The sequence below is a fragment of the Arvicanthis niloticus genome, chromosome 7 (assembly GCF_011762505.2).
Source record: "Arvicanthis niloticus isolate mArvNil1 chromosome 7, mArvNil1.pat.X, whole genome shotgun sequence".
In the NCBI taxonomy this organism is placed as follows: Eukaryota; Metazoa; Chordata; class Mammalia; order Rodentia; family Muridae; genus Arvicanthis; species Arvicanthis niloticus.
The window spans coordinates 19,418,194-19,427,014 of NC_047664.1; positions in this window are offsets into that span (position 1 = coordinate 19,418,194).

Here is an 8,821-nt window from a genome sequence, read left to right on the forward strand (position 1 = left end):
CAGAGAAGAGAAAGGTGCAGGCCTGGAGAATGGGTCCAGGTGTGGTAGTACCTGAAACAAAACCATATCTGGGGCCATTGAAACAAAATGGAAAAAAAAAATCAGGCATGGATGCCAATATTCACATAGGATGGGGGAGATAAAAGTTCAAATAGTCTTAAAAGCTAATATCAAAAACATAAATCAAGAAAAATAGCATATTTTCACTAAGTGAATTACACCGCTAATCTATTTTCTATGTTGTGGCTGTGTCTTAACTCATCTTTTTAAATGGTCCATCTGGCCATTTCTCCTTCCAAAGTGTAGGATGTGTGTACTGTCTGAAGTTCTGCCCACTGTAGATTCCCCTTTGCCAGTGTCTTCCAGGGTTGTCCCAGAAGAGGGCGGTAGTGCAGTAGCTGCTGACTTCTGAGTGGTGCCTGCATAACCTGCATACTCTCACTATCAGTAAACCAGGTTCTAGTCTTTTTCTCCTTAGACAACCAATCAGAGGGCATGCCCCATGAGGCTGCAGGTGCATGCTTGGCAGCACACAGCATTTTAACAGAAGAGACCATGGGCATTCGGGCCACTTCATGTGACTTGTTTGTGCCTTCAGGACCTGTTCTGGCCCCATTCATATATGTATGAATCTGATAATAGATTGCTGCTGTGCGTTCTGCTTTATGACTTGGTGGATCAGATACCACCCAGCTTGTGATGAGCAGCTCAGGTCACGGTAACTTGGTGGTCCATTGTCAAATATTCAGTTTTCACTAAGACCCAATAGCAGGCCAAGAGCTGTCTTTCAAAGGGGGAATAGTTGTCAGCTCTCTGCAGACGATGGTAGAGCCTTGCTCCAAAATTCCAGAGGTCTGTTTTGTGATTCACCTATAGGTGTCTGCCAGAGGCTCCAAACAGCATCGTTATCTGCTACTGACACCTCAAGTACTAACAGACCTGCTGGATCATACAGTCCAAGTGGTAGAGCACCCAACATAGCAACCTGGACCTATGGAGCTTTTTCCTGTTCCAGGGTTCACACAAAGGGAACAGCTTTCCAAGTCACTTGGAGTATGGGCCAGACTAACACACCCAAGTGAGGAGTGCACCGTCTCCAGAACCCAAATAGATACACTAAATGTTGTGTTTCTTCCTTGGTGGTGGGAGGGGCCAGGTGAATAACTTATCTTTCACCTTAGAAGGAATATCTCTTCATGCCCCACACCACTGGACTCCTAAGAATTTCACTGAGGTAGACCTTGAATTTTGGTTGGATTTATTTCCCATCCTCTGATACATATGTGTTACCAATGAATCCAGTGGATGCTACCTGCTGCTCACTTGGTCCAATCAGCATGGTGTTGTCAATGTACTGACCCCTCACCCACAGACCTGTGACCCCTCACCACACTCCTGTGACCTCTCACCCACACTCCTGTGACCCCTCACCCACACTCCTGTGACCCCTCACCACACTCCTGTGACCCCCTCACCACACTCCTGTGACCCCTCACCCACACTCTTTCGACCCCTCACCCACACTCCTGTGACCTCTCACCCACACTCCTGTGACCCCTCACCCACAGGCCTGTGACCCCTCACCCACACTCCTGTGACCCCTCACCACACTCCTGTGACCCCTCACCCACAGACCTGTGACCCCTCACCACACTCCTGTGACCCCTCACCCCCAGTCCTGTAAGTGACCCTCAAAAACTCCTTGGTTCACCAGGTTGGACGTGGTGGAATAACTTCTTCAGTCCACCAGTGCCCTGCCTTGTGAAATAGACATTTGCTCACATCTCCCCAGGAGAAGCTATGTGATACCTAGTTGGAGGGAGGAGGTTCCTGGGTTGTCTTGCTGTAGCGTCCTCCTGTTGTTGGATGAGCAACTCTGCACTGCTTCATGTTCTCGCTGCCGTGATCCTCAGGCTTTCTGTAGTAGAGCCACTGGCCATGCACTGAAACCTCTGCAACTGAGGACCAAGCTACCCCCTCCCCCATCTAAGCTTTCTTTTGGGTTTTCATTGTCATTATGTTATGGCAACATTTCTTTCTTGCAACGAAAAAAGAAAAAAACAAAAACAATGAAACAAACAAACAAAAAAAAAAAACAAAAAAACAAACAAACAAAAAGAAAACCCTTGGTACCTTTTCCCTGGCTGGTGGGGATTGTTAAGAATGTCTAGCTCACTCAGTTTGTGAGGGCTGATGCTCCCCCTACATATAAAACACTAGTAACAAATGGTAGAACTGATCTTTTCTGGGGGTGTGAATTTTAGCCTTTGAGAAAAGAAAAGCTATAAATGAAATCATGGGTGTGACACAGCAGGGGAAAGAAGACGTGAGCTGCTGGGTAAAGCCGGGGCATTTCCCTGCCTAGGACTCTAGTTCTCCACTTGGGTGTTATTACTACTCCTCCTGTGCTTCCCTTTGCACTGCTAGTGTGCCTGCCAGTGCTCAGGGGAGCGCCGTGGGGAGGGCCATCATTCTCACCGTTATAACATGGTCCCTCTATGCTCCCAGACCTCTGAGTCTGCTTTGACAAAGGCAGAGAACAGGTCTCTCACCACAGTTTTCCCAAGCCCATGTTTCAAAGCTTAGGTAGGGAAGAGACAGAAGTTCAGAGGGATCCAGAGAGACACCCCTATCCTTGTGTATGCAGTGGTCAACTCTTACAGGAGCTTCTGTGCAGCTTGGCCAGGCCACTTCCCAAACATTAGCAAACACAGTTTCAAATAACGAGAAAATACAAGTTTAGGCAGAGGGAGGAAGGAAGACTAATAGAATAGGAAAGCTGTGGGGTTTGAAATATATGCCATTTATTGCACAGAACATTTGGATATAGCTGTCTGTCTTGTTCTGTAGTGTTAGAGGTTAGACCTAGTGTCTAACATATGCTAGGAAGCACCCTCTGCTTGGCGAGCCAAGCCTGAGCACTGGAGAAGGCATACAATGAGAACCAGACGACCTGTCCTACAGCCAGAGCTACAAACTAAGAGCTTGCCCAAGGCCGCTCCCTCTCAAGCTCCCAGGCTCAGGAAGTGCCGCTGCTTCAGCCTCCTGGGTAGCTGGGACCACACAGTATATCACCGATCCTGCCTTTGAACCAGTGCCCTTGGTTAAGAAACTAACTCGCCAGCGTTAGAAACTGGCTTGTAGTCAGAAAACAGTTTTATGAAGTCAGTTCGTTTATAAAATCGGTTTCCACTATTTTCACTTATAATTTTTGTAGTTTGTGTGTGTGTGTGTGTGTGTGTGTGTGTGTGTGTGTGTGTGTGTGTGTGAGTGTGCTCACGTGTAGGTACATGTGGGAAACCCTGCTAATTAAGATTGTAGTTTACCACGACCTGATAGTTTCTCGGAGCTCAGCGCAAAATGGAGGGCTCCTTTTACCAGCTAGGGCCTCCCCTCCTCGCACCTTGTAAGGGAGCCTGAAACCCCACACCCTCTACCTGGTGCTGGAAGGTCGAATGGTCCTCGCCAGATCTACAAGTTCAACCCGCCCAGCAAGTACCTGGGATTCCTGGAATGCCTCTCCATACCAATGAGGCATTCCCATTAAACTCCAGCCAATGAAACTTCCCCCTAAGAACCACCTTTTCCCACTCTCCAAGGTTCATACATGTCACCCTGTCTCACCCTAATAAAGTCTGGGCTGTACTAAAGATTGGAGTTTTCCCTGAAGGTCAGGGGTTGCCTGGTTAACAAAAGCCATGTTCACAGCTGATTGGCTTTCTCTAGCTTCAGGATCAAAGGGGGTATCGGTTCTGTAGGTCCCCGTGAGTCTTCCTAGAAACCCTCTAGGGCTCTCACCCTTTCCTTGGGTAACCTGGCTTACCTTGAATAAATCTGTAGGCCGCCTGGCAACCTTTCCGAGGTCCCCCATTAGAATCTGGCAGTAGGCCTGGAGTCTCTCCTTACCTCCATCCAGGGTTGTAACCCAAGGCAGGTCGAATCCAGGGAAACACCACATCAATATCGACCTGAACCTGGGTGGGCAGCCCATTTACCCCCAGAACCGACTTCTGGGAGGCAACCACAATCCTCTCCTCTTCTGTGGTGAAGAGCATCTGCTTCCTTTTTCTGCCTGCGCCTGCTCTGCAGGGGCTGCAGCAGCAACATGCGGAGGCAGGCAAAGACCCTCCTCAGGAGCTGAAGAAGGAAGTAAGGCTGGCCACTGGGGCTTGTCCTCCTTCAGGAGAAGGAAAGCAGAGGGTGGTGCAGCCGGTGACAAAAAGGGTTTCATCGAAACGGGGTTTTCCCACTAAAATACTGCCATTTGGTTATACAAGGAACCTGGTCCGGATGACCTGGGGCCTCGTAAGACTATAGCTTTTACCCAGTAAATGATGGGGAGATGGAAAGTCTCCTCCTTGGGCCAGCCAGCCTTAAAGGTGGGCCACTCATTCCTGCAAAAGGTGGTAAGTTTACTGGAACGGACAACCAGCCCTGAATCCTCCGCAACCTGGAGGAAGTCCCTAAACTGGCAAAACAGAGCTCTGTTTTTTTTTTTAAATCAAAATGATATTGCTGGTACAGAATGATCACGAACAGAGCACACAGAGACAAACACAGAAAGACGTCCCGGGAAAAGAAAAGCAAAATAGGAACAGCCTTTCAGACGGTCTCGCCCTCCGTGCACAAGAGTAGCAGAGACACAGTGCTGATTCAGAAACCAGGTGAGAATACTCAGATTCTCCAGAAACCAGATGAGAACTCTTGGGTTCTCTAGATTCAACCAGGTGAGAATACTCAGAATCTCCAGAAACCAGGAGAGAACTCCAGGTTCTCAAGATTCCAGGTGCGAGCACTGGGGGTGGGGGGTAGGGCGGGGCACGTTGGGGCGGGGCAGGACAGGGCGAGGGTCTCCAAGTGGGATTTCAGGTGAGTTCCCCTTAGTCCCTGGCCATTGTGTGGCAAACTACTCATCCACTTTGCCCCTCCAAGCTTCCAGGTTGGCAATAGGCAGAAAACAAACGCAAATACACAGACTGGCCACTCCCAAACTTACCCATCAGTGGGGAGAGAAGTTCCCCCCAAATGCTCAGCTATTTGAGTAGGGTGTCTTCAGCGCTTCCTGGCCAACACACCAAATGTTAAGGTCCGCGAATCGCTGAAGAATGATACCCCAGAATCAAATAGCAGGCAAAAGAGCATTTATTGAAAAAATTCCTGCATGCAAGGGCCCAAGTCCTTTGGGTTGGAAGGACCCCAACTGAACTGGAAGATTCCATCTTAAAGCCAAAAAGAGGAACACTAGGGAGGGGCAGGTGATCTATATCTTGATGGTAGGTTCTCTCTGAGTGTCTGAGTGATGCTATGATTCAGACTACTCTTGCTTATGCCCAAGGAGGAGTAGCTCTTGACCTCTTGGCTGCAAGTTTGGCTAACTGTCCTTTACTTTACAAGCTGGGAAGAGGTACTTTTTACAAAAGCCTGCAGTTGTTCAAGAAATTGACTTGCCCAATTTTGGGAAGTAGAAACTCAGGCCTGGTCTCCTGAACTGCTAGTTTGCAGCCTATTATGGAGTCAATCTATCTCAGGCCAATTTACTCCTTTCCAGTCTTCTTGCTACTTTTGGATCAAGTTGTAGAACTCTTGGCTCTCCAGTACCAAGTCTGCCTACACACTGCCATTCTTCCCACCATGGTGATGATGGGTGGAACCTCTGAACCTGTAAGCCAGCCCCAATTAAATATTTACCTTTATACAAGTGGCCTTGGTCAAGGTCACAGCAATGGAAACCCTAAGACAGAAGTTGGTACCAGGGATTAGAGTATTTCTGTAATAGGTGTGACCATATTTTTGTTTGGAGAAATGTGGATTTAGGGACTTTGGATATGTAAAACAATGGGATGCTTTAAATGGGGCTTAATAGACCATCCTAGTAGAAATATGGAAGACATTGGTGCTGAGGGTGATTCAATTGAACTGTTGGGACCTGGCTCAAGAGGTCTCAGAGGAGAATACTTTTAATATGTTGCCTGGTGATCCTTCTTACAATGTTTTGGTGAAGACTGTGGCTGCTTTTTTGCCCTTGTCTGAAGACTCTACCTGAGGCTAAGGTGAAGAGATTCAGACTAATTGCATTGACAAAGGAAGCCTCAAAAAAGCATACACTTTTCATCTGATTTACTCTCATGAAGAACATTTTGATCTAGCATAGCAAGCTTAGAAAAGAAAAATACAAAATGTATTGTTCAAGTATTAAAGAGGCACCAGGAAGTACAATGGGATTAAATCCTGTGTTCAAGGATATTAAATGGAATTAGGGGAGTGGTGACCTCAGAGCAGGATCCCACCCAGCTAAGCTTATTGTTTGTGTGATTTAAGTTGAACAAAGGATAGTTATATAATCTTGGGTAGTATTTATTACCTGTCTATTGTTTTCATTTGGATTTTTAATATGGAATGAACTACAATCCAGAAAAGGAGGGTACTCTTGTGACCCAGATTTTGAGGCTGGAAGGCACAGGCTTTTGATCTAGATCTTGAGGCATAATGACCATGAAAATCTTAGGTTCAGGCATGGTGGCAGGAGGCAGAGGCAAGCAGATCTCTGAGTTCAAGTCCAGCCTGTTACAGAACAAGTTCCAAGTGGAGAAATATTTAGGCCCAGGTGTGGTGCTAGATGCCTTTAATCTCAGAACTCAGGGAACAGAGGCCTGCAGTTTAAAGTCAGTTTATAGAACAAATTCCAGGACAAATAAGCTTAGGCAGTAAAGGATGTTATAGAACAAGGGGGCTATGTTCTAGCCCGAGAAAGTGGCAGAACTTGGCAGCTTCAGCCATGTAGCTCTGGCTTTAGAGTCAAGAATAGAAGTGGTTACCAGAACAATTGATGCTGGTTAGCTGGAGCTGAGAAATTAGCAATGACTAAGAAGAGACCAGCATCACTGAGGTGAAATCTAGGAAGTGGTTTCTGAGAGCACAAAGAAGCTGGGTTCCAGAGATAGCCAAGGCTGGACCTTGTGCTGCAGTCGTACTTTGCAATGATAAACTTAACTGGCTCCAGATTCGAATAAACAATCTGAAGGTTCCTGAGTGTGTCCAACACAATCTTCTCTCCAGCAGCCTTGGGGCTTGAGATGCAGAAAATAAACCGAAGCCGTTGTTATAAGTTTGGCTGAATTACAGCAAAAGTTCAAGTCTCAGCCTCAGAGGGTGTCAGCAGTTAAAGCAAGGGCATTAATTGGCAAAGAATGGGATCCTATAACTTGCGACGGGGATGTATCAGACAATCCTGTTGAAGCTGAGAACTTTGAATCCTCAGATTCTCAATGGTTTACCTCACCTGAGAAAGTAGTATCCTCAGCCCCAGCCCTTGAAATGCCTTTTCCAGACGAGGAAATTAATCCTTCATTGTCTGATAAACCAGTAGTGACTTTCTCTGAAGAAAATGCTGGGCGAGACAATACTGATGTTCCTCTAGGCCCACCAGTAGTTTCCTCTAGACCTAGAACCAGACTCAAGGCAGAGCAGGCCCCTAGAGAAGATATACAAGATCCCAGGCATCGGAACAAGAAGCTGTGAAATTGAAGTTGCCTTGGAGACCCAAAGATGTTCGAGATGCCAGAGCTGTGGGATGCCTGCTGGAGAAAGCTGCTAACAGGGAGAAGGGCCAGGAGAAAAAACTGTATTGTAGTCAACAATGCTGACAGGAGTTGGACATCAGACAAGGAGATGCAGAGTTTAGAGTTTGCCCAGCTGGTTTTTGGTCTTGCTTTGATCCAGCATTTCTTCACTATGATGTTTTGAAATGGTAATGTATATCCTGTGCTGTTGGAAGTGTATGATCTGCTTTTTGATTTTGATTTTATAGAAAATTACAGAAAAGATATTGCATGAATCTCAAAAGAGTCTTTGAATTTTGAACTTTTAAACATTGTTGAGACTGATAGATTATGGGAACTTTTGAAGATGGACCAAATATATTTTGTATTACGCTATGGCTAGGTATGGCCCCCATAGACTCATGTGCTTTAACAAGCCAGGAATAGAATGTGGTGATTTGAATATGCTTGGTCCATGGGAAGTGGCACTATTAAGAGGTGTGGCCTTTGGAGTGGGTGTGGCCTTGTTGAAGGAAGTGCGTCACTGTGAGGGTGGGCTTTGAGGTCCTATGCTCAGGCTCTGCCCAATGTCGAAGAGATTCTTCTCCAGGCTACCTTTATATCAAGATGTATTACTCTTGGCTCTCTAACAACAAATTTGCCTGCATGCTACCATGCTTCCTGTCATGCTGATATTGAACTAAACCTCTGAAACTGTAAGCCGGCCCCAATTGCATGTTGTCTGTTGTAAGAGTTGCTTTGGTCATGGTGTCTCTTCACAGCAATGAAACCCTATCTAAGACAAGACTGTAAAAGAGCAGACTGTAGAGAGTGGGTGGGTTATGGGCTGAGATTTTTTTCTTTTTTCTTTTTCACTTATAACACTTTTATGTATTTAGGTTTGAATTAGAATGTCCTGTTTACAATACTTCAATATAAACAATGTCAAACATTTAGAAAACTTAAAGTATACTACCGCACCCATATACTGACATTTATTTACGCCACTGATGCAGAGAATAGTCAGGCCGGAGAGATGGCTCAGCAGGTAAGAGCACTGGCTGCTGTTGCAAAGGACCCAGGTTTGATTCCTAGCACCTACATAGTCATTCACAGCCGACTGTAATTCCAGTTCCTATGGATCTGGTCTCCAAGTATCCTGCATGCACATGGTGCATAGTTGTGCAAGTTAAACACCCATACACACAAAATAATAGAAGAATAAAAATACTTTAAAACAATAATCATAGCTAAGACAATTATTATTGTTATATTGAAAGTAA